Source organism: Monodelphis domestica, chromosome 1, assembly GCF_027887165.1.
Source record: "Monodelphis domestica isolate mMonDom1 chromosome 1, mMonDom1.pri, whole genome shotgun sequence".
Classification (NCBI taxonomy): Eukaryota; Metazoa; Chordata; class Mammalia; order Didelphimorphia; family Didelphidae; genus Monodelphis; species Monodelphis domestica.
Window position 1 is genome coordinate 103501252 of NC_077227.1, and position 26957 is coordinate 103528208.

A 26957-nucleotide genomic window follows, 5' to 3' on the forward strand; every position below is an offset into this window, starting at 1 on the left:
GCTAATTAGTCAACAAGTATTCATTAAGCTCCTATTATGACTTAGGTATTGGGGATGCAAAGATGAAAGTGAAACAAAACAGTCTTGTCCTCAAGAAATTTATATTCTTTCAGGATTAAGCTGGAATTGGAACCTAGATCTTTTGAATACAACTTTTACTTCTACTACATTGGCAGAATAGTTCAAAATAGTGGTCTAAAAATTAAAAGTTCAATCAGTCAATTCATTTCCCCCCAGGATCCTGAATAATCTGTTTGGCTGAAATTTTCTTTTACGTAGTTGACTGGGTCTTTATTGTTGTTACAAGAATATGTTGGTTGTTTGGTATAATTGAAGGCTGAGCCACTGAAGGTCAATTCTGACTCATATTTATAAGCATCATTGGGTATTCACTATGTCCTGAGATGGCTGCTTGTTCTGACTTTCGCAACTTTACAAACCACTGTGCATTTTGTTCTCTGCTTTCAAGATGCCATCAGGAGAGGGAATACATATAGATTTTCTTCCTAAGATTTGACTGAGTCATCAAAGGCACAGATGTTCTGAAGATACATTAGTATAATTACTTCACTCAATTTTTTTCGGTCAACTTCTCTATTTTTGAGGCTGAATCTGATGTACATATTGTAAAAGTACTTCTAGTCTAGCTTCTAAGGAGACACTTTGAAATGGCCTTGACTAATTTCCAAACTGAAGTGAAATAAAATTCATTCATTCACTTGACAAACAATTATTATGACAGAGAAGTCACTATGAGTCTTCAAAGCAAATGCCTGTGGTTGGCAAGGTCTGGAAAGTTGACGCCAAGTTAGAATTGCTTTGAGCACAAACTGTGATAGGTTCTGTTTCTTGTTCAAGGACCCATCTCAGCTCAATATGTAGAAGTTTATCACTAAACCAATCATCAGGTTATGAAATTTTTGGTCCCAGTGATTTCCAGAAGTCAAGGGATATACCAGTTTTATGGAACAGAATAATAGAAAATTATGAATATTATCAACCCTCAAAGAAGGGGAAGGGAAAATGAGCCTGAAGATAGCTTGGTATAACATCTAAGTTAGATGGTACATTTCAAGAGGATAGGAAGGCAATAGAGAAATACAAAATCGACCAGATCTCTTCATGCTACTGGAACATCAAGGTAGCAGAGTGTATAGAGAACTGGGACAGGAGTTAGGAATACCGCAGTTCACATCCAGCCTTAGATACTTACTAGCTTTGTGACCATGGGCAAGTAGAAGGAAGCAGCAAACCATTCCAGTATATCTTTGCCAATAAAATGCTGTGAGTAGTATGGTTCATAGGACCATGAAGAGTTGGACATGACTGAACAACTCAACAACAACAATCTCAACATGTCATCAATGATCAATGAAATGCCCCATTGCTAGGGGAAAACAATCCATATTGACATATTCACTAAAAATGAAGTGAAATGAAGTTCTATCTAAACGAAAACAGGTAATTTGGTTTGCAAGTTCTCAGAGAGAAAATAGTAGATTAAAAATCATGGAGAAGTTAGTTTTATCCTATGCCAAAAGGCACTGAAAAAATCTAATTTCATAGAACATTGATCATCTCATATCTCAATGTTTATGAGAACATCAGCAAATAGTTCACTATGAAAATAATTATTGCATTTGAATAAACAGTAGTTTCAGAGGATGAAGAAATAGAAAAATAACATGAAGGACTTGGCAAGCTCATCCAGACTGAATCAATATGCACCTGGATAACTAGTGACTTCAATGTAAAAGTAGGGATAAAGGAGGAAGGTAAAAATAATGTTGAAAAATATGGTTTATTATTTTTTAAAAGGAAACTAAAAGGTTATATTCCTAGAGGTCTCATAGTACCATGTCATGATGTAAGTAAGGGGCAATTGACTGAATATTTCCACTGCCTTCTGAACACTGATTGACTGAGGCACAGAAGGGCTAAACTTTTTGGAAGAGTCATTTCTACATCTGAGGTGTATAAAAATACAAGCTGAAACACCAGCTTGGTCTTTTTCACATTCCTTTCTCTTCCTTGAACTTTGAGACAGGAACAAAACAAAGTGGACTTGTATTATGGAGCAGATGGAGCAGTGGAAAAAGAATTCAATGCTCATGTACAATTTTCTGCCTCTCAGGACTAGTTAGTGGTTGTGGGAAGAAAACGTATCCAACTTTCTATACTTACTGATATGGACAAAGAGGGAAGTTCATAGACTACAAATTCCTGGCTGCTTTCTGCTCATTTGTTCCCTATCCTGAGAACTGTCATTCAGCAAACCTTTAGAAACTAGATTTCCTGAGAATGGACTTTTCTTATCCAAAATACAGGAGCAGCCATAGATCACTTCTATAGAAGCACATTCCAGGACTGGACATGTGTTTGCACACTGCCCAAGAGGGAATTTTCCAGCTAAGGGAATTACTTTTTGAGTAATTTCAAATTACATAGTTCCTAAATTCTTGAATTTTCAAGAAATAGAAGCTACTGAGTTTAAGAATGTCACTGGTCATCTTGATGAATATTTACTCAGTAGAATTCTTGGTGAAATAAGAATATTTCCAATGGTCCTCATGAATGGAGGGCCTAATGAGAAGGAAAAGTCTGTTAAGTAGCCCCATGATAGACTTCCCCCAAATTTGGGGAAATTTGATGGGCTATCTGAGCACTATCTTTCCATATCCATCCATAGGATTCTGTGAGTCCTTTTCATCATGTATTTTCTCTGAAATGAAAAGTTGGGAACTAGAGAAACACACCAAAGGAGTACTTGGTGCAGGGATAGCTTATTCTGTATAGTTGAGATCAGGTAGAACTGCATATACAAAATGGAGTGAACTAGAAGCCCAATTTCTGCCCTCTTTGAGACTCTATTGGGAAGAGTGTAGTACTTTCCCCTTCAGACCTCCAAACAGAATTGGGCTGAGGAAGGTGGCATCTAAGGTTTGAGTGGTGACGAGATTAGAAATGATGAGCTTTTCCTGGTTGGAGCATCTTACTCTGTGGAGCTGAAACCTGGCTGAGCTATGGATCCGGGCAAACTATCATTCCAACAGAGTTATAGATGAAAATGGAAATAAAACAGCAAAAATGTCAAATGGGAAAGATTTGCTGGTAGTTCTATAGTAACTTACTTTCACTGTCAACTATAATAGAAATATCACATCTGGTGTTTACTTAGAAGAAAAGAGAATGATATGAAGACATTATATACAATTATTGCAAAAGTGACTGTGGTAGGTGGATCTTTTATTGAGTATTTAGGGAAGGTTGTAGACACAAATTACTTAACATGAAAAGGCAAGACAAAGGCTACCAGGCCAACGCATACTTGGATCTATCAAAAGTCAATGTACAATGCACTCTGGGAAACGTGTGATTAAATAAGACATAGCCCTTGTCAGCAAGGAACTTTTTCTAGTAGGAGGAGATGACATGCATACACTGGTATGCACAAACACACACATATCTAAGGTATGTATATACAAACACATGTACTTGGAGTATGTCTTTATAACACATGCATTAATATATCATACACACAAATAGTATGCATGCATGTACATGTATAAAAACCCTTTAAAATTCTTATTTCCCTTGCATCGGATCTCTTATGCACTTCTCATATTCTGGTTTGTGTCATTTTTCTGTGTCTGTGTGTTCATGCATGTGCGGGCACATATACAAACAATAAAATACATGTACATATATATTTGCATGCACACTCAAGGACACAAGTCAACCACACAAAGGCATGTATTTTATTCATTCATTAAGTATTTATGATTTGGCCCTTTTGAATTAAGTTCATTTATTTAATTAATTAATTTAGAATATTTTTCCATGTTCTTTCCCTCACCTCCTCCCACTCCCCTCCCATAGTCAATGAACAATTCCACTGGATTTTACATGTGTCATTGATCCAGGCCTATTTCCATATTACTAATATTTGCAGTAGGGTGATCATTTAGAGTCTATGTCCCCAGTCCTATCCCCATTGAACCATGTGATCAATCAGTTGTTTTTCTTCTGTATTTCTCTCCCACAGTTCTTCCTCTGGATGTGGATAGCATTCTTTCTCCTAAGTCCCTCAGAATTGTTCTGGCTCAAATTGGTCCTTTTAAACAGAATTGAGGGGAAGGAGTGAAATACAACTAAAGAGAAGGAATAGAGGTAAATATCAGTAGTAAGAAATGGAGAAGAAAAGATTAGGTGGGTTGTAATCACCTTAGTAAATCTCTTTGGTCCAAGTTCAACTAATACTGTGATTGAATTATGTTGAGCATAGCATAGGCACCAAATAATGGAGAAAGCTTTATTTTTGGTAGCCCAGAATAGTTAAGATTCGTGCAATGAATATAGAAAACTCCACAAAATGAAAAATTCTGTGCAAATTTTAATACCCTATTCAATATCATATTTAACTACATGTTAATCTGGTAGTGTGTCTATCTCTCTAACCTATATAAATGGCTGCTATATCTAGCTAGATTCATAATCATTGCTTTGGTCCCTTTGAAAAGTTAAATACAGATGAAACTCCTTCCATGACCCTACGTTCATTCTTGGGTACTTCATCCAGGCTACTGGGGTCCCCAAGTTTCCTAAACTCTTTAAAGTAGCCAATTAGAATTTAATAGGGAGAGCTTAGCTGCAAGCTGTTTGTACCTTTCTGTCTTTTTTCCATTATAGCTTGTTCTTTCTTCTTCAGTGAGTTTAAACCTGTGTAAGGTTAGGACTGTGCCTTCTTTTTTCCTGAGTAATTCCCTTGGTACAATTGGTGCTCAATCGATGCCTTTGACTTCAGCCTGATATGGCACTAAAGTCCAGGTGGTGCTATTAGCTGAAAACCCTATGTGCTTTGTCTTGCTCTGGTACACTGATCCTAAGAACCTTCTTCTTCGTGTTTGACAGCATGAATCCCTCTCTGGAAACAAACTAAAGAGGCCTCTCCTCGGATTGTTTTCCATGTGATTCATAGGATTTGTATTCTAAGGGATCTTTTGTATTTCATTGTTTTATAGATGGAGAAAATTAGATCCAAAGAGAGGAAATGACTGGACACAAATCACAAAGATGGAAGAAGCAGGATCTGATTGGAAACCCAAATTCTTTCATTCCAGTGCTCTTTACTATATGAAGTCCCTGTCTCATATCTTGCTATATATACTTAAGAAGGTAGCATGATACAGTGAAAAGAATGCTCAACCTTTTTGAATCCATATCTTGGCTTTATAACTTAGTATGTTACCATTAGCAAATGGATTAACTTGTCTGGACTTCAGTTTCCTCATTTATAAAAGGAAAGGGTTGGATTTGATGATACATAAGTTCTATTCCAACTTCAAATCTATGATCCTGGCTATCAGGCTTATTTCAGGAAGGGAAAAGTATATCTTTACTGATTTCCTTCCTTTCCTTTTTTATTTATTTCCCTTTCCCACTCTTTGGGGGCTCCTTTTCCTAGCCCATCTACCTCCTATTCAACCTCCTATTGCTCAGTCCCACATTGTGGTATCCCATTCAGGCCAGCTCTGCTCTTCCCAGAAGCACCCTTATCTTTTAGGCCAAGTTGTGAAAGATTTTAGTGAAAGATTTTAAAAGTCAGAGAAATTTTCATTTGATCCCATAAACCTTAGGGAGCCTCTGTAAATTATTGAGCAAGGGATGAATATAATATAATCAGTTATGCACTAAGGAAAATCATCTTGGTAGTTATGTGGACAATGAATTGGAGGATACAGCAACAGAGACAGAGACTTGTGGCAAAGAATCTAAATAGAAGGGCAATACATTAGGTGAGCAATAATGTATGAGTAGTCAATGGGTCAGTTGTGAGGGATATTGTAGAGGTAGAACTGGAAAGGTTTGACTGGCTATGTAAGATGAAGAAGACTGAGGAAATATGTATCACACTGAGATTAAAAACCTTGAAGACTGGAAGACTAGTGAAGTCTTTAGCAAAAATGAGAAATTTCCAAGAGGGGTGGGTTTGAAGAGAAAGATAATTTGTTTTATTCTGGAAATGCTGACTTTGGGATATTTTTGGACACCAAGTTTGAAATATTCAGTAGTATTTGATGATATGAGACTTAAGTTCCAGAGAGAAATTGAACCTGAATACAAACACAAAATGCACATATACTTATGTGTACATGTTACTTGTGAGACATCCATTTAGAGATTATAATTAAACCCACATAAAGTTTGGTTTCCTCATATCTAAAGTGGAGACATCTTTATTATTCATCACAAGAATGTAGGACCCAATGAAGTTTGGGTGGCAAAAAGTTCTATGAAAATTGTAAGTTATTATTATTTTTAGTCTATGATCTTAGGAGGAAAACAATGTTTTCCAACTCATTCACAGATGAGAATGACAGCCTTCAACATTGTGGAAATGTAAGATAAGGGTAAGATTTTTTTTTAAGAGAAAACTCAATCCAAATGATTTTTCTCATGGTGGCATTTGAGAAAGAGTGACAAGACTTGATTTAAATTTCAGGCCATATGGGGAAGGTGTCTTTGAAAAGTTGGGAGGGAGGGAAGAGAGAGGACAGTCTTCCTTCTACCAGACCACCTCTGCCTCTAGATAAAGTTTTCTCATTTTAATCATCAAGTTTATTTAAATTCACATTTCTTCATTTCCCCAAGACCTAGTTGCCCAAATGAGGCTAACTCCCTCTACTACTTTGGTCCTTAGGGAGAGTAGATACACATAAAAGACACTAAACAAATATTTATTGTATTGATCTGTCCAATTAAATTGAAAGAACATTGAATTTAAAGCATACACATGCAGAGAGTATGGGGTATGCTTGCATGTACTGGTATACTTATATTTCAAGTAGCACATCCTCCCCGTATGCCAATATCTTAGAGCCAATAGACTTCAGCTCCAGTAACTTATTATCAGTTTGATTTAGGGCAAGTAAAGCCTCCATTGGGTCATCTGTCAAATAAGAATAATGATTGATGGACTTCCAGGTAAGCATGGCGGCAGTCTAGATGTGGGACGCTTCCTCTCCCCAGCACCCAATGAAATAGACTACCTCAAAAGAACATAAAAACCCATTTTCAGAAGAATGGAGGGACTCAACAGTAGGGAGCAACATTGAAGGCACATGGGGTTTGAGCATTTCCACACTATAAGGGGGTGAAAAAGCTTCCACCCAAACCTGAGCCAATCTACCCTCCCCCACCCCACCTACGGAGCCAGAGTCAGAGTTAGTGTGCCAGATTCAGCAAGTGAGTGAGGTACAACTCTAGAGTGAGCAAGGGGCACCTCTAGGTCCTTGGGAGCTGACTAGGACCACCAGGAACCTACCCCTGAGAGTAGTTACACCGGAAAGCCCTGTGCACTGGGGAGCACAGACCATGGGTGCTCTCTCGAACAGTGGAGGCTGCAGAGATTCGAGAGCTTGTCTTAGGCAAAAACCTTGCTCCTTAACTCCATAAACAGAGAACCTGCCCATCTCACTCAGATTTCTGACTAAAAAGGGAAGGAAAAACCATCATAGGGATGGCTAATTGTGCCCAGAACCAACAAACACCCTCCAAGAGAACAGGAAGAAGGCATTGACCCTGGAAAATTTTTATGGAGGGAAAGCCCAGGCTACAGAGAAAAAAGAGGAGGAAATTCAAACAAAATCAAAACTTTCCCCCCAAAATGGAAATTGTCCACAAGATCTAGAAGAATTCAAATTGGAGCTTATCAAAAAGATGGAAGACTTCTGACAAGAGAAGTGGGAAATAATTCAAAGAGAAAACAACAGTCTAAGGGACAAGAACTCCTAATTAGAGAAACAGCTGGAAGCCATAAAAAGCAGGGTAGACCAAACTGAAAAGGAAAACTAGTCTTTAAAGACCAGAATTAGGCAACTGGAAGACAATGAACTTGCAAAACAGCAAGAATTAATTAATCAAAGTCAAAAGATTGACAAATTAGAAGAAAACATAAAATATCTCAATGGCAAAGTGACAGATCAGGAAAACAGAGGAAGGAGAGACAATTTGAGAACCATTGGTCTACCTGAAAAGCCAGAAATAAACAGAAATCTTCACATCATAATACAAGAAATCATCCAAGAAAACTGCCCTGATGTTCTTGAACAAGGGGGGAAAATAGACATTGAAAGAGTTCATAGAACCTCTACACTAAATCCCCAAAAGACAACTCCCAGGAATGTAATTGCCAAATTCCAAAGCTTTTAAGCTAAGGAGAAAAAATTCTACAAGAAGCCAAAAAGAGACAATTCAGATACCAAGGAGCACCAATCAGGATCACACAAGACCTGGCAGCTTCCACACTAAAGGACCGCAAGGCCTGGAACACAATACTCAGAAAGGCAAGAGACCTGGGTCTTTAGCCAAGAATCACTATCCATCAAAAGTGACTGTATATTTCCAGGGGAAAGTATGGGCATTCAACAAAATAGAAGATTTCCAAGTATTTGTAAAGAAAAGACCAGAACTAAGTGGAAAGTTTGATATCCAAATACAAAGATCAAGAGAAACATGAAAAGGTAAATATGAGAGGGAAAAGGAAAAAAAGTTTTCTTTTTATTCAAACTCTCTTCTTTAAGGGCTACAATTCAAATTACATATATTAATATATGGGGGAAAATGTTATTTGTAACTCTCAAAAATTGTATTCATTATTATAATAATTAGAAGAATCACTCATAGGAAAAGATTGGGGCATTAAGGGCTATAAGATGATATGCAAAAAAAAAAAAAGAAAAAGGGTGGGGGAGAATCGATGATGGTACCAAGAGATACTTGAAGAAATAGAATAATCTTTTTCACACAAAGATACACATGGGAAGGGGAGGGGAAGAATACTCTTATAAGAAGGAGAGGAAGAGAGTGCTAATAGGTAATACTTAAACCTTACTCTCAGTGAAATCAACTCTGAGAGGGAAGAGCATCTAGATCCATTGGGATCCTGAATTCTAACTTATCCTACAGGGAAGGGGAGAAGGGGAAACTAAGAGGGATAGAGGGGAGGGAGTACAAAAAGGGAGTGAAGGAGAGGAGGGAGGAAACTTAACAGACCCTAAAAAAAACAAGAAGGGAACAAAAAGGGAGGAATCCCAAAGGGAAGCATATCAAAGGAGTGGATTAGGAGGATTGATTAAAAGTAAGCCACTGGTTTAAAAGGATATAGCAAAAGAAGAAAGGATAGAACTAGGAGAGGATATCAAAAAGCTAGGGAATTCACAAGTGACAATCATAACTTTGAACGTGAATGGGATGAACTCACCCATAAAATGTAGACAAATAGGAGAGTGGATTAGAATCCAAAATTCTACCATATGTTGTCTACAAGAAACACACCTGAGGCAGATAGATACTCACAAGGTCAGAATTAAAGGTTGGAGCAAGACCTATTGGGCCTCAACTGATAGAAAGAAGGCAGGAGTTGCAATCATGATATCTGACAAAGCCAAAGTAAAAATAGACCTGATTAAAAGGGATAGGGAAGGTAAATACATCCTGATAAAAGGGAGTATAGACAATGAGGAAATATCACTAATCAACATGTATGCACCAAATGGTATATCACCCTGTGATATTGAAATCATTTTAAAAGACTGATATATATTAATTTAAGGTCTCCAAGGAATTCACTTATGTAATTCCTAAATGAATCACTCAAGTCAGCTGCCAGATTTTTATGGTGTTTTAATTACAACAGGAGGAAGAAAGTATTAGAGGGAGAAAGACAGAGAGAGAGAGAGAGAGAGAGAGAGAGAGAGAGAGAGAGAGAGAGAGAGAGAGAGAGAGAGAGAGAGAGAGAGAGAGAGAGAGAGAGAGAGAGATTAGAGAGAGAGAGAGAGATAGAGAGAGAGAGAGAGAGAGAGAGAGAGAGAGAGAGAGAGAGAGAGAGAGAGAGAGAGAGAGAGAGAAGGGAAAAGGGAGACAAGGAAAGAAGTTTAACTCAGAACCACTCTGGCTCAGGCTGAGCCAAAGTGGGCATTAAAGCCTTGGATAGCCAAGGCAGGGAAAGGATCAGTCCTTATCACTCATATGACCAATCTGAAGGAAAGCAGTCCACAGGATCCTCCAACTCCAAGCACCAACCTCGAACTGAACTCTAGCCCTCTTCATAGGAAGTCCCGAGAACTCCAGAGCTATTCTCTACCTCACTTCCTGTATCTCACATGTGCCAATGGTGGCTCTAGCTTGACCTAGGACCGTCCAGAGTTCTGTCCTTTTTTTGCACATGTCTGTTGAAGGCCATATTCTCAAATAATTAAATCTTGAGTTTGCTGCAGCCCTTCCTAATCTTGTTACACCGAGTAGGGTGGGGAATGTAGTTTCCAAGACTTGATTCTGTTATTCCAAATATCTCTATTGTTATTGATCAGGAAATAGCTAATTCAGATCTTCTAAAGAATGGTCTGAATAGGGTGGAGTAGTTTTGAAATTCACAACCCAAATTTATAATTGAGAAACTAGTAGAATTGAAGGAGGAAATAGATAGTAAAACTATACTAGTGGGAGACCTGAACCTACCACTATCAAATTTAAATAAATCAAATAAAAAATAAATAGGAAAAAGGTAAAAGAGGTGAATGAAATCTTAGAAAAATTAGAGTTAATAGATATATGTAGAAAAATAAATAGAGATTAAAAGGAATACACCTTCTTTTCAGCAGCACATGATACATTCACAAAGATTGACCATATACTAGGTCATAAAAACATGGCATACAAATGCAGAAAAGCAGAAATAATAAATGCAACCTCTTCAGATCATAAGGCAATAAAAATAACAATCAGTAAGGGTACCTGGAGAAGTAAATCAGAAATTAATTGGAAATTACATAATATGATTCTCCAAAATCAATCAGTTAGTTAGAGAACAAATCATAGAAACAATTAATAATTTCATTGAAGAAAATGACAATGATGAGACATCCTTTCAAACTTTATGGGATGCAGTCAAAGCAGTACTCAGGGGAAAATTTATATTCTTGAGTTCATACAGCAGCCGGCCAGCAACCACTGCATAAAAGGGAAATCTAAAGGAATGTAACTTTGAGTAGGAGAACAGAAATCAGGAGATAGGTTTAACAAATTAAGAAAGACACACAGATCAGTTGAATGATAAGGAATGGGTGCAAGCTCCTTTAATATCTTCCTTTGTAGGGCCTTCAGTGAAGGAAGATATGAATAACCAAGAATATGTGGAATGAAGAATTACTAGATAGGAATAGCTGGTGAGAGCATAGGTGAGAGGGAAACAAAAGAATAAAGAAAGGAGATCTTTAGAAATTACAATGGAGCTCTATAGAAGGAGTGATTCTTTGGCATGCAGCCAAGTTCCAAGTGAGAAAGAAAAGGAAGGGAAGAGGGAGGATCGCGCCATTCCTGTCTTTTTATTAAGAAATAAGGTAAAAAGTACGTAATGCATATGCAACAGCACGCAGTGGATTTACATTGGCTTGACTTATCAATGATGTGCAAGCTAGAGGTGTGGTAAATTCAGCCCACTATTTTCAAACTCTCAGAACAAAGACTGCATGGTCAGCTCATAAATCATGTATTGGAATGCTGTCTGACCAGGCCAGAGCTAAGCCTTGTGAGGCTCAGGCCCAGAGATTCTTCTGGCCTCTGGACTGTCTCATTAACTGCTCTGACCAAGTATAATATAATATCAATACATCAACCAAATTTTCCAGATGTATATGCCTGGAATCCTACAGTTCATATATTAACAAATTAGGGAGGGTAGAGATCAATGAACTGGACATGCAAATCAAAAAACTTGAAAGCAAACAAATTAAAAATCTCCAGAAGAAAACCAAATTAAAGATCCTAAAAATTAAGTGAGAAATTAATAAAATTGAAAGTGATAAAACTATTGAACTAATAAATAAGACTAGAAGCTGGCATTTTGAAAAAAACAAACAAAATAGACAAAGTACTGGACAATCTAATTAAAAGAGGAAAGAAGAAAACCAAATTAACAGTATTATAGACAAAAAGGGGGACCTCACCTCCAATGACGAGGAAATTAAGGCAATCATTAAAAACTATTTTGTCCAATTATATGGCAATAAATATGCCAATCTAGATGATATGGATGAATATTTACAAAAATATAAATTGCCTAGACTAACAGAAGAAGAAATAGAATTCTTAAATAATCCCATATCAGAAAAAGAAATCGAATAGGCCATCAAAGAACTCCCTAAAAGAAATCCCCAGGGCCTGATGGATTCACAGGTGAATTTTATCAAACATTCAAAGAACAGCTAATCCCATTACTATATAAACTATTTGACATAATAAGCAAAGAGGGAGTTCTACCAAATTCCTTTTATGACACAAATATGGTACTGATTCCAAAGCCAGGCAGATCAAAAACGGAGAAAGAAAACTACAGAACAATCTTCTTAATGAACATAGATGCAAAAATCTTAAATAGGATACTAGCAAAAAGACTCCAACAAGTGATCAGGAGGGTTATTCACTATGATCAGGTAGGATTTATACCAGGAATTCAAGGATGGTTCAATATCAGGAAAATCATCCACATAATTGACCATATCAACAAGCAAACCAACAAAAATCACATGATTTTCTCAGTAGATGCAGGAAACACCTTTGACAAAACACAACACTCATTCCTATTGAAAACACTAGAAAGTGTTAGGAATAGAAGGGTCTTTTCTAAAAATAATAAACAGTATCTATCTGAAATCATCAGCCAACATCATCTGCAATGGGGGCAAACTAGATGCATTCCCAATAAGATCAGGAGTGAAACAAGGATGTCCATTATCACCTCTATTATTTAACATTGTACTAGAAACACTAGCAGTAGCGATTAGAGAAGAAAAAGAAATTGAAGGTATTAAAATAGGCAATGAGGAGACTAAGCTATCACTCTTTGCAGATGATATGATGGCCTACTTAAAGAATCTTAGAGAATCAACTAAAAAGCTACTTGAAATAATCAACAACTATAGCAAATTTGCAGGATACAAAATAAACCCACATAAATCATCAGAATTTCTATATATCTCCAACATATCTCAGCAGCAGGAATTAGAAAGAGAAATTCCATTCAAAATCACCTTAGACAATATAAAATACTTACGAATCTATCTGCCGAGACAAACACAGAAACTATATGAACACAACTACAAAACATTCTACACGACTAAAACTAGATCTGAGCAATTAGAAAAACATTAACTCCTCATTGGGAGGACGAGCTAACATAATAAAAGTGACCATCCTACCCAAACTTCTCTATCTATTTAATGCCATACCCATCGAACTTCCAAAAAACTTTTTTACTGAATTAGAAAAAACCATAACAAAGTTCATTTGGAAGAACAAAAGATCAATGATACCCAGGGAAATAATGAAAAAAAATGCAAAGGAAGGAGGACTTTTAGTCCCAGATCTCAAACTATACTATAAAGCAGTGGTCATCAAAACAGTTTGGTACTGACTAAGAGACAAAAATGAGGATCAGTGGAATAGACTTGGGCTAAGTGAACTCAGCAAGATAGTCTATGAAAAGCCCAAAGATCCCATTTTTGGGACAAAAACCAACTATTTGATAAAAACTGCTGGGAAAATTGGAAGACAATGTGGGAGAGATTAGGCTTGGATCACCACCTCATACCCTACACCTAGATAAACTCAGAATGGGTGAATGGCTTGGACATAAAGAAGGAAATTATAAGTAAATTATGTGAACACAGAATAGTATACATGTCAGACCTTTGGGGAGGGAAAAATTTAAAACCAAGCAAGACTTAGAAAGAGTTACAAAATGTAAAATAAATAATTTTGACTACATCAAATTAAAAAGATTTTGTACAAACAAAATCAATGTAACCAAAATCAGAAGGGAAATAACAAATTGGGAAACAATATTCATAACAAAAACATCTGACAAATGTTTAATCCCTCAAATTTACAAAAAGCTAAATCAATTGTACAAAAAATCAAGCCATTTTGCAATTGATAAATGGGCAAGGGACATGAATAGGCAATTTTCAGTCAAAGAAATCAAAACCATTAATAAGTACATGAAAAAGTGTTCTCAATCTTTGATAATCAGAGAGATGCAAATCAAAACAACTCTGAGGTATCACCTCACACCTAGCAGATTGGCTAACATGGCAGCAATAGAAAGTAATGAATGCTGGAGGGGATGTGGCAAAGTAGGGACACTAATCCACTGCTGGTGGAGTTGTGAATTGATCCAGCCAATCTGGAGGGCAATTTGGAACTATGTCCGAAGGACACTAAAAGACTGTCTGCCCTTTGAGCCAGTCATAGCACTGCTGGGTATATACCCCAAAGAAATAATAAGGAAAAAGACTTGTACAAGAATATTCATAGCTGAGCTCTTTGTGGTGGCAAAAAATTGAAAAATGAGGGGATGCCCTTTAATTGGGGAATGGCTGAACAAATTGTGGTTCATACTGGTGATCGAATACTATTGTGCTCAAAGGAATAATAAAGTGGAGGAATTCCATGGGAATTGGAATGACCTCCAGGAACTGATGCACAGTGAAAGGAGCAGAACCAGGAGAACATTGTACACAGAGACTGACACACTGTGGTACAATTGAATGTAATGGACTTCTCCATTAGTGGCAATGCAGTGATCCTGAAGGAGAAAAAACACCATCCATAATCAGAGGAAAGACTGTGGGAGTAGAAAAACCAAAGAAAAACAACTGCTTAATCACATGAGTTGAAGGGGATATGATTGGGGATGTATACTCTAAATGAACTCTAAATAAATATACTCTAAATAAATGTATACTCTAAATGAATCCTGGTGCAAATACCAACAACATGGAAATGGGTTCTGATCAAGGACACATGCAATAGCCAGTGGAATTGTGCGTCAGCTATGGGAGGGGTTGGGGAAGGGAAGGGCAGAATAGAAAATGATTTTTGTAACCAAGGAATAATGTTTGAAATTGAGCAAATTAAAAAAAAACAATCTCTCAAAAAAGAATATTGATCCTTCTCTGCCTGACTTGATTTAAAAAAAAATAAGTAAATATTAATCAGCTAATTTAATTAATGAATTAAAGAGCACCAAAAAAAGAGGACATTTTCTACTCAAATTTTCAGTGGCACAAGGATGGAATTATATAAAATTTGCAGCCTAGTATTCCCTATGTTCATGTTGTCAGGACACTACCTATCATCCCACTAAAGTGCTGTTTCCTTAGCAGCATGAATTTTCTTTCCTCTGATGGGTCTGATTTGATAGGCAAGTCCCACGTGACAACATGAGGCACGAGGCTTTGACTACTAGACTAGGAGCTCCATCCAGCTGGGGAAGTAAGGGGGAACGCGGGGTTGGGAGCCTGGGAGGGGTAGTAGTGTTTGCCCCAGAAATCTTCCCACCAGGCCAAGCCAAGTCAAGGTAAGGAAGACACCACCTGCTGCATCATTAAATTATAACAAGCTCTGATATTCATTCCAGAAGCTTTGGGCTTGTTTGCTCTTCCTGGTGGAAGGGACACTGTGATTGGCCCATCCAGTGAGAGTTATCATGTCTTATCTTTGGCTGGTTATTATTTGATTAAAAGTGTCTTCCTCCTCCTGCTCAGTTTCCAAAGAGAGCACTGGTTGGGGCATTCGTGCCTGGTGAGCTTGCCGTCATCAAACAGGCTTTTGCTGAGGTTACTCCAGAGCAGTACAAGTTCCTGATCCATTCAACATCAGCCTGGCTCCACAAATAAGCATCCAGGAGAGCCAAGTCCAGCTTTTGGGCTCTCTCTATCTGGTGGTGATCTCTCCAGAGCAGTGGGCTGGCTCATTGTGAATTCACTTTTTGCAAACAAACTCCAAATATCCTCAGCATCTGAGCAGCCAGGTAACTTTTCTATCCTGTCCTATTTTTTGAATTGTCTTGTGGTGGAAAGGAGGGGGAGAAGCTCTGGTTGCACCCAAGGGGGTGGAAGCAGCACTTTCATATTCTAGGACCTGAATGTCAGAAAAAAAATAGAAGACAAATGTGTAGATGTAGGAGCAGCTAGGTGGCTCAGTGGATTAAGAGTCAGGGCTAGAAATGGGAGGTCCTGGGTTCAAATTTTATCTCAGACATTTACTAGCTGTGTGACCCTGGGCAAGTCACTTAATCCCAATTGCCCAGCCTTTATTCTTCTTCTGCCTTAGAACCAATACATAGTAATGATCTTAAGACAAAAGAGGGATTAAGAACAAACAAAAATGTAGATGTTAAGTTTAGAAGAGTTTAGAAACACTTCTGGTCATCAAGTTCCCTTGACTGTTGTTTACCCTGGAAAAGATTAAATAAATAAATAAGTTATTGCCAATTAAGCTCTGAAAGGATTTTGCTTACCATTCAGCAAAATTTCCCACAACTGATGGTTCTTAATATGGTTTATAAATTCATGTTTTTTTAATAAAACATTTTGAGAACTGTATTTCAATAAAATTTAATTCCTTCTTAATCTTATGCATTTTGTTTTATGCTTTTAAAAGCTATAATTTAAGGAGTCCATAGGATTCAGCAGACTGCTAAAGGCATCCATGATAAAAATAAGATTAAGAAGCCTTTCTTTGGAAGCAGTTGGGTGGCTCAGTGGACAGAGAGCCAGGTGTAAAGATGGGAGGTTCTGGCTTCAAATCTGACCTCAGATACTTCCTAGCTGTGTGGCCCTGGGCAAGTCACTTAAGTCCCATTGCCTAGCCCTCACCACTCTTTTGCCTTAGAACCAATATACAGCATAGATTCTAAGACAGAAGGTGAGGGTTTAAAAAAAGAAGATGCTTTGCTTTAAGCTTACTGACTATGTACATAATTCTTGGTGCTTCACTTTTCATGGCTATATCTCAGAAGGGAAAAAAGATATCAGTCCCTAAAGTTATATTTAATTCCTTCTGCTTCACACATCTACTAAAATGTGTGTGAGGGGTGCGGATGTGACTGTTTGTCCTTTGCACTTATTAAAGCCCAACATGAAGACACTGGGAAAAGTCATCTGTTCTGAATCCCCTTTGTAAGGTTTTCCTATTTTGCTGGAAGATTTTATTTTATTTGAGATGTATTTCCTTTCATTTGAACCATATTCTAGGCTTGATAGACTCTTAGTGGATGGGGAGCTTGGCCAGAAATGTATGTGTTAAAAGCTTTTCTCTGTGTTGAAAGCTGGAGTCCTTGTGGTGACCTGATAACTGTTAACTATGCAAAGGGAGGATGAAAGGAAGAGATGAAGAGAGTGATTTCACATTTTTAAAAGATGCTTGGGGGGAAAATGCATATTGCAAATATAAAGGGAAAGAGGTAGAACTTTTATTGGCAGCATATGAAGGGATGCTTTCAATAAATTCCTTATGCTTTGTGAGTTATGAAGCATTCCTTCACACCACTTTTCTTCTCCTTGGTTTTTCGGACTGTCTGAAGTCTTGTTTTCCTTAATGGTTTTTTTCCCCTTGAATTTCTAGTTGTTGTTGTCATCCAAACTCTAACTAGGTTAAGGGACCTTGGCTATTGACCCAGGGCACTGAAATGGAGGGAAAAAGGATTTTATGAACCACAACTCCTATGCACTACGCTTATGCTGTTATAATTTGAATATGTCCTTTCTCCCCACCAAATCAATGTTTACTTAACAGGCTGAGTTTTCTCCAGTGGTTTTGAGTTTGACAGGCAAGGGCCTGTTATGTCATGTGACAACATGAAGTGTTAGCCTTTGGAGAATAAATACAGAGACTCCAGGCCCCTGGTGGGTTGGTCTTGGCATACAGAATATACCATTGTTAGGTCTGCAGAAGAGATGCTGTTCCTTAAGGCTAAGTACATCCTTGGAGAGAAGGGCAGCACAGACTCAGACAAATGATGGGTGGCAGTGCTATCCTTTGGATGACTTTCTACCTAAGGATATGGATTTTTAAGGGGGATTCCATTAGAGGGGAATCAGTCCTCCAGGCGGAGGAGTGTCATTTCTCCAGAACAGAGAGTATTTTGGGGCAGGGCATCAAAATACATTCAGATTGCTGGGTTGGGGTGCTTCTCTTCTTTCTATTGAGTTCAGAGAGAAGGTTAGCACAGCCATAAGTCAGTTTTGGAATAAGGAATGAATTGGGAAACAGTTCTTCAGACCATAGTCTGTCCTCTTTCCTTCCTCCATTGCATGGGTCTCAGGATCCAGAACTCCTAACTATGATTCTGGCAATCTTCTACGTCATTGCTGTTCAAGGAATGTTTTTGAGGTGAAAGGATTCTTTTTCTTTTCTTTTCTTTTTTTACCCATTACATGTAATAACACATTTCCACATAATTTTCCCAAGTTAAACCATCCAAATTATCTCCCTTCTCTCCCTACTCCCAGAGATGGCGAACAATTTGATCTGGGTTATACATTTATTATCATGAGAAGCATATTTCCATAGGATTATTCTTTCTGGTATAAAGTGGGACAGTGTTACTAGCAAGCCTCCTTTGTTAATGGAACCCATAAAATTATTAAGACTAGGAGATCCTATCTCAAATAATGTTTTTTAATTGTTATTAACCAGATGTTGCAGCACCAGAAAGGACACAGACCTTCCACTTAAAAAACTACTAGGAGCATAAACTTGAATGCTAGTGTATAATTTTAGAGTTGGCTAGAACTAAAGTGGTCATTTGGTCTGATATCCCATCAAGCAAGGGAATAGTCTCTCCAGCATCCTCCTGAGTGCTTATTCAGCCTCAACTCAAACAGCTTCAGTGAAGGTCTCACCTGGATTTCTTTTCAATAATGTCTGTGCTTTGTTTTTTAGTCCTGTTCCCAGTTGCCAGCCATAAGCTCTCACTAATAATCAATCAACAAACATCATGCTGGGTTCTGGAGATACAAAGATAAAATGAAACAATCCCTGCTATTATGGAGGTTACATTTTTTGGGAGGGATATAACTTTGTACATATATATGTATGAAATAGGCATGAGGTAATTTTCTTATGGGGGATAGCACAAAGAGTTGTAGGGGAATGTAGCTAGGTGGCTCAGTAGATAGTCAGGTCTGGAGATGGGAGGTCCTGTGTTCAAATGTGACCTCAGACTCTTCTTAGCTGTGTGACCCTGGACAAGTCACTTAACCCCCTTTGACTAGTCCTTGCCACTCTTCTGCCTTAGAGCCAACACATATAGTACTGATTCTAAGGTAAGGGTTTTAAAAAGCAGTTGGAGGGAAGAGGAAGCTTCATTTAAAAGGTGGTGCTTGAGTAATTATGAATGAAACAAGAGGCAGACATGTTGGGAATCCATTCTAAGAACAGGGTGCCTGTTGACCTTTGTTGTTAATTATGGTGTCCAATGGACCTGGATTCTTTTCTTCACATCTAGGGGAAAGAGAGGCCAACACTGTTGCTCTTTCATGTTCCTCTCATTCTGGATTCTTGGATTGTTTGAAACTGTGTTTTGATGGGTACAGTTAACTCCTAGTGTGATAACATTCCACTATTAATGTAGACTGGTCACTTATCTGCAATTCTTTACCTTAGAAAGTTGCCTGGGATAAGAGCAACTAGGTAGAAGAGAGTCTGGCCTAGAGATGGGAGATCCTCTATTCAAATCTGGCCTCAGACATTTCCTAGCTATGTGATCCTGGGCAAGTCATTTAACTCCAGTTACCTAGCTTGTACCAATCTTTTGCCTTGAAACCAATATTTGATATTGATTCTAACATAGAAGGAAAGGGTTAAAAAAGAAAGGAAGAAAGAAAAAGTTGCATGGGATATTGCATGACTAAGTGACTTGCCTCTGGTCATATGGACATTATGTGCCAGAGGCAGTATTTGGACCTATCACCAAGGCTTAGAAATACATATGTCAAATTGTACCAGTCTCATCCACTTTCTGCTTCTAATTGATCAACAAACATTAATTAAGCACTTATATGCTAGACATTAGGGATAGGAATATAGAAATTAGATCCTTGCTGCTCTGAAGGAGTTAACAAAATAAATACAGTACATAGAAATTGGAGTTAGGGGCACTAATAACTGAGAGAATCAGAAAGGGCCACTTGAAGGAGTTAATATTTGACTTAAGACTTGAATGAAGTGAGAGTTCCAAGAGAAATGGAGGCATTGAGGATAGCTCATGCAACTACTGTTTCTATGATCTCCTTAGCCCTAATCTTGTCTGCCTGAATTTCTGAAATAATTCCTCTGACCTCTACTAACTATGGGCCCCTACCATTAGGTTTTATTCTCTTTTTTCCCAGTTGGAATTTTTTTTTCAGTCACATGTAGCAACAATTTCTGACAATTTTTTTCTATCTTAGAATTCATGTTTTGTCCTTCCCTCCCAAAGTGGTGAATTGTCTGATATACTTTCATGTAGTACATATTTCCATATTGCTCATGTCGTGATAGAAAATATATCATACCTACAATAGAAATTTTATGGAAGAAATATATATGTGAGAGATGGCATGTTTTGATCTGCATTTAGACTCCAACAGTTCCTTCTTTGACTGTGGATAGCTTTTTCATCATGATGCCCTTATGGTTATCTTGATTTGCTGATAATGGTTTAGTCCTTCACAGTTAATCATTGTATAACATTTCTGTTATTGTATATATTTTTCTCCTGGTTCTGCTCACTTAACTTTGCAGCAGTTCTTGTAAGTCTTTGCAGGTTTTTCTGAACTCACCCTGTTCATAATTTTTTTAAAAACCCTTACCTTCTGTCTTAGAATCAAAACTGGTTCCAAGGTAGAAGAGTGGTAAGGGCTAAGCAATGGGGGTTAAGTGGCTTGCCCAGAGTCACACAGCTCAGAAATGTCTGAGTTCAGATTCGAACCTAGGACCTCTCATCTCTAGGTCTGGCTCTCAATCCACTGAGCCACATAGCTGCCCCCTATTCTTCATTTCTTATGGTACAATAGTCTTTCATTACTACCATATATCACAATTTCTTCGTCTATTCTCCAAGTTATGGACTCTGTTTCCAATTCTTTGTCACTATAAAAAAGATTTGCTAAAAATATTTTTGTACAGGTGAGTCCTTTTCCTTTATTTCTGATTTCTTATTTCTTTAGGATACAGACCCTTATTGAGTCAAAGGGTATGCATGGTATGTGGCCCTTTGAGTATTCATTTTGACTTTATCCTGATGAATGATATGCAATGTTGGTCCAATCATTACTTGGGTTTCTAAATTCTGATACCCCACTATGAAAGCCTCCTGTCTTGCCAATGTACATAGTCCTGGCATAACTTTATCCTCCCCTGAGGAGATTCTCCTTAATCACAGTTCAGGTAGGTCAGAGAGAGGACCTGAGAATGTTTGAGCTAGAAAGACCCCAGAGAGACCATCAAGTCCAACCCCTTTGTTTAATAGACAAAGAAAGTGAGGCCCCAAAAGTTATAGCATTTCCAAAGCTACAGAGAACTGGTGCCACAGCCTGGGTTACATAACTCATAATTACAGTCCCACATTAGTGCTCTTTCTATTATGCTCAATGGTCTCAACTGGAGGTGGGAAGCATGATTCCAGGACCCCCCATCCCCCAGCAAAATGACCAATTTTATCTTTTACCTCTTCGTATTCTATCATGGTCCTTCCCTCCTTCTTATGCCCTTTCTCTCTACTTCTTTTTTCCTAGTCCAGTTAGTCCCCAGTGTCTTCATGTAGCCCAAGCCCCCCCCCCCAATTCACAGGAAAATGTTAATGTCTGAAAGTAATTGAATGTAGTACTCTCTCCTCAAAAATGCTGTCCATTTAAGACAAAAGACTGAATATCAAACATGATAATGTTAAGAATTGTTGCTAATGATAAGAGATCATTTCAGGCAATAAGAAGTAAAAAGGGCGCTTTTCTTGGACATCTCAAGTGGTTCTGAGGTTAGAAAGTAGACTTGCTCCTGGACATCAAGAGATATTGATATCTGCCCTGAAACAGTATGTACAATCATCAACATTGCCTATAGATAGTTTGAGGTAGGCAAATAAGCACACTCTGGCTCCCAGAGATATAACCAAGGGAGTCCCTTCCTTCCCACCTTCACCTTATAGACCTCATCCTGAGTGACTCACTTATTCCATTACTGCCTCCCATGCATGGTAGTATAACCTTACTTTCTGGCTGCATTTAATTTTCCTTTTGTGAACTCTCTAGGTAGGACCCTCTCTAACAGTTCATCCAAAGGGGGAAATTAGCATCTTTTCTAGACAAAGTTTGAAGCTATTATCCTTCTGGTGATGGACCCATATCCTGGGAAATTGAAATTTGTATGTCATAATGAAAGACGTTTTTGGCAAAAGATCTATCAGTAACTTATACAGTAGGAAAAATTGGTCTTTGATTTCTTCTTTCCTCTTCTCTGGACCCTTTCTTCATTCCTGATGCTTATCTTACCTCAATTCTCCGAAGTGCCAATCTTGCTCTTAGCTGGCTTGTAATTATTTTCTAGAGATATGCTAGCTAATTATTATAATTATTATTAATCATCACTTCATATTTATATAGCACTTCCTGGCTTACAAAGTACTTTCCTTACACAATCTTGAGAAGTAGGTATTATACATTTTACCCACACCCCCCGCCCCTTTTACAGATGAGGAACCAGAGACTCAAGAAAGTTGTGATGCCCCTAGTCACTTAACCAGAAAGCCATCGAACATACTTTGAAACTAGGCCTTCTGACTAAATCTTATAAAATATATATATATATATATACACCACACTATCTCTCTAGGTACAAACTGACAACAGCTGAAGGTATGCCTATTTCCAGAGATATTTAAAATATTTTCATTTTTAGACCCAAAGGGATAATGATAATGAGTAGGAAAGGGTAAGAGGTGGAGGTGTGGTTAGTTTAAAAACAAAATGAAATGGGTTGCAGTTAGGTGGAGAGAGAGCCAGACCTGGAGATGGGAGGTCCTGGATTCAAATATAGCCTCAGATACTTCCTAGCTATGTGACCCTGGACAAATCACTTAACCTTCATTGCCTAACCTTAGACCTAATACATACTATTTTTTTTTAAACAGAGAGTAAGTGTTTAAAAAATAAAGAAATAAAATAACAACCTTGATTTACAGGCAGTTTTACTTGTATCAGTTGTGTGACCTTAAATAAGTCATCTCACTTCTCTGGGTCTGTTTTCCCATTTGTAAAATAAGGAATTTGTTGTTGTTGAGTCATGTCTGACTCTTTGTGACTCCATTTGGGGTTTTCTTGGCAAAGATATGGAAATAGTTTGCCATTTCCCTTCTAGCTCATTTTATAGGTGAGGAAACTGAAGCAAACTGTGTCAAGTGACTTGTGCAGGGACAAAAAGCTAATAAATGTCTGAGAGTTTTGTAATCAGTTCTTCCAGACTCTAGGGCCCATAAAGATGATGAAATTCTAGAATTTAAATACATTTTGTAATTTACATAAACTGTGGAACTCCAGTGGTAAATAGTCTGGATATTTGGGGAAAGTTAAGCCTTCCTTTGTTAATTTGGGAATAATGAAATTTGTGTTTGTGAATTAAGTAGAAAGAGCTCTGGCTCTTAAGTCACAGGGCTTGAATTCAAATCTTAATTTCTGATGCAAACTATATGTGTGACTTTGGTCAAGTCCCCTAACAGCATTAAGCTTCACTTTTCCTCATTTGTAAAATGAGAGGGTTGGACTAGCTTGCCTCTGTGGTCCCTTCAAATTATAAATCTATGGTCTGAAATATGGTAGGATATAAGAAATAATAGGCCTAAAGGTCTAAATAGAAAGTTGAATCCCAACATGATTTTTTCTAAAGGGATCATAATGGGAAAGTAAAATCTTATTTTAAATAGAAATCTCAACAGTTTATCTATCCCTTATGAACTATTTCACCTTGAAAGGGAGTATAAAACCTAGTTTGCCAGCCTCCAGAGTGGGCCTTAGAAAGCAAACTGCTCTTGTCTTTCACACTGAGTCCCTTCTAATTAAAACCCTCCATCATTGCTCTGCTGCTGCTGGAGCATCACTCTCCCTCACCCCTCCTCCCACATACAAGTCAGCAGGCAGCCACAATTTTTTCCCTTCTGCCAGGTCTGGTTGCTTCTAGACCTTTGGATTTGCCATGAGCCAGCCCTTTTGTGGAACTGAAGTATAATGGTTATTGAAATGTTGTGTCCACATAATTTAATCCACAGCCCTGCTGAGAGATAAAGATTGCCCCCAATAAGATGGATTTGAAGGAAAACAGCAGCCATTTTCTCAGGGCTGTTTGTAGAGCAGGAGCCTCTCGTATGAAAAGAATTCCTAGTTCAGCTGGTATGTGCTATGGAACCTTAATTAACCTGGCGTGGGTGTAGGGAGTTGAAGGGCATGTCTATAAAGTTTTGATGGATTTTTGGAATGAATACCAAGAGAAGAGACACACAGGGTTAGCAAAGAAAAGCCTGTAGATATTAGTGCTTCAAAGAAAGAGACGTGTAGGAAGCAGACAGAGAATTACAAGTACAAGGAGCTGGGCCTTAGAGAGTCCATTCCTATCAATTTTTTTTTTTTTAAACTGATGAGGGAGCTGAAAGAAGGGGGCATTGAAATGATTTGCCAAAGGTTGCACAGTTAATACGTTTATAGGGAGATTTTCTTTTTATCCATGGCTGCTTTGGGGTGGAAGTCCAATAATGGAATCTGGTTCAAAGGGCATGGATATTTTAGTCACTTTATTTTCATAGGTCTCTCCCTTCTATAATCTATAGTGTCATTGGCTCTTCTGAACCCTGTAGACAATAAGAAAATGCTTCATAATCTCTCTTTTTTTTAAACCCTTACCCTCTGTCTTGGAATCAATACTGTGTATTGGTTCCAAAGCAGAAGAGTGGTAAGGGCTAGGCAATGGGGGTTAAGTGACTTGCCCATGGTCACTCAGCTGGGAAGTGTCTGTGGCCAAATTTGAACCCGGGACCTCCCATCTCTAGGCCTCGCTCTCAATCTACTGAACTACCCAGATGCCTCTTTCATAATCTCTTAAGTGCTCACCTGGTAGCCTTGGATCACACATGGGCAGATACAGGACTCTAAAGCCCCTAGCTGGTTGACAGTTTTAAAAAAAATAGTCAAACAGGTTTAATTTTTCACATAATTTTGTGGATCTCAGATTAACTCGAGTCACCACATTCCATTTATATATAGCCTATAGTGTGTGATGAAAGATTCAGCCATTTAAGTCACTATGGCTTTTAAAATGGAACTTCTCCATGCCAGAACAGCTATTATCCAGGGACCCCAGTTGCTTCTGGAGCTATGTAGAAGAATTAGAAAAGAGAACAGATAGAACTAACTAAATTTGTCAGATTGATCCAATTCACATCCATTCATTCATAAAGCATCTACTATGAGCAAAGCACTATGCAAGGCACAATAACAGAATAAATGAGACACAATTCTTGTAATCAAGTAAATTAGCAATGAGATCCTGCATCTTAGCCTTTTTTAAATAAAGATTCAAGGAATCTCAGAATTGGAATGGCCCTTGGGGGACATCTAGTCCAACATAAATTTGAACACATTTCCCCATCCTCCCAATACACATCCCTAACAAATGATCATTCAGCATTTTCTTAAAGGTCTCAAAGTAGGAGAGAGCTCACTACAACAAGGACAGTTAGAAGATGCAGTAGGTAGAGTGCCAAACCTGGAGTCAGGAATATCTGAGTTCAAATCCAAACTCAGCCACTTATTATTAACTGTGTGACCCTCAACAAATTGCTTAAATGCTGCTTGCCTCTGTTTCCTCATCTGTAAAATGAAGATAACAATGGCACATACCTCCAAGGTTGATAAGAAGATAATGTGAGATATATGCAAAGAATTTAACATAGTTACTAGCATATTGTAGGCACTATATAAGTGTTAGCTATGATTATAATTTTGTTTTTATTATTATTATTTTCTGAGCCAGCTCATTCCTCTTTTGCACGTAATGTAGTGCATTATGCCTCTAGGGTAAGTGAAATAAAGAGTGCTACACAGAAGGTCACACTTCAATCATATAGATAGAGAGAGAGATTGAGATATACAAAATTATTCTATATAAAGTAGTCTTGGAATTTTTACTTATATAGAAGTTTCTGTTGTAATGATATTTTTGTAATAGACTTCAATATGGGATGGATATTACTCTATTTTTGTTGTTCAGTTGTTTCTCCATTATATCCAGCTCTTCAAGACCCCATTTGAGGTTTTCTTGGCAAAGATATACTGGAGTGGTTTACCATTTTCTTCTCCAGCTTATTTGACAGATGAAGAAACTGAGGCAAACAGGGTTAATTGACTTGCTCAGGGTCACAATAGCTAATAAGTGTCTGAGATTAAATTTGAAATAAGAAAGAAGCATCTTCCTGACTATCTTGCCACCTAGTTGCTGTATACCTGAATAAATATTTTATAAATAAACTGTCAGCTCTTTGAGGGTAGCAACAATGTCCCCTACAAGGTCTTATGCATAGAAGATATTCTATAACTGTTTGTAGATGATGATCATATAATTATATACATAGATCTGGAAAAAAAAACTATTTCCTGGCACAGATATATGTTACTATAATAATGCCTATTAATTTTTAATCATTTTCAATTTCTTATTGAATTATTCAAAGGGAATGAATTATTTTTTAAATGAAGGAACAATTTTGTGGACTCAACACTTTTGTTCTGACTCACTAGTAGAAACTACAGTGTTGAAAGAGAGATTTTATAGGATGGTAGCCAAGAAAAGTCTTCAGGTTGCTATTATCTTTCTATAAGCATCTAGTCGGCTCTCTGTTTTTGTCACCATTATGTTCCCTGTTCTTGGAATACCCTTCCCCTTATCTCTCCTTGTCAAAATCATTCCCATCCTTTGATCAGTCTCTCAAGATACATCATCCTCTGAATCCTTCCTTAATCCTCCAACTGGCAGGAATTTATCCCTTTCAACCTCCTCTCTTCCTTACCTCCTTCCTGTTCCCACATAACCCT

General features: G+C 37.8%; 2 protein-coding genes across 2 annotated transcripts in view; one reads left to right on the forward strand and one right to left on the reverse strand.

Moving 5' to 3' along the window:
- Positions 1 to 26957, reverse strand: part of TECTB (tectorin beta) — a 138169-nt gene that overhangs the window by 90832 nt on the left and 20380 nt on the right. The window lies entirely within an intron of this gene.
- Positions 15617 to 26957, forward strand: part of GPAM (glycerol-3-phosphate acyltransferase, mitochondrial) — a 74141-nt gene continuing 62800 nt past the window's right edge. The window contains exon 1 of the mRNA XM_007479011.3: positions 15617 to 15871. The gene's annotated coding sequence lies outside the window, so the exon portion shown is untranslated. The remainder of the gene's footprint in view (positions 15872 to 26957) is intronic.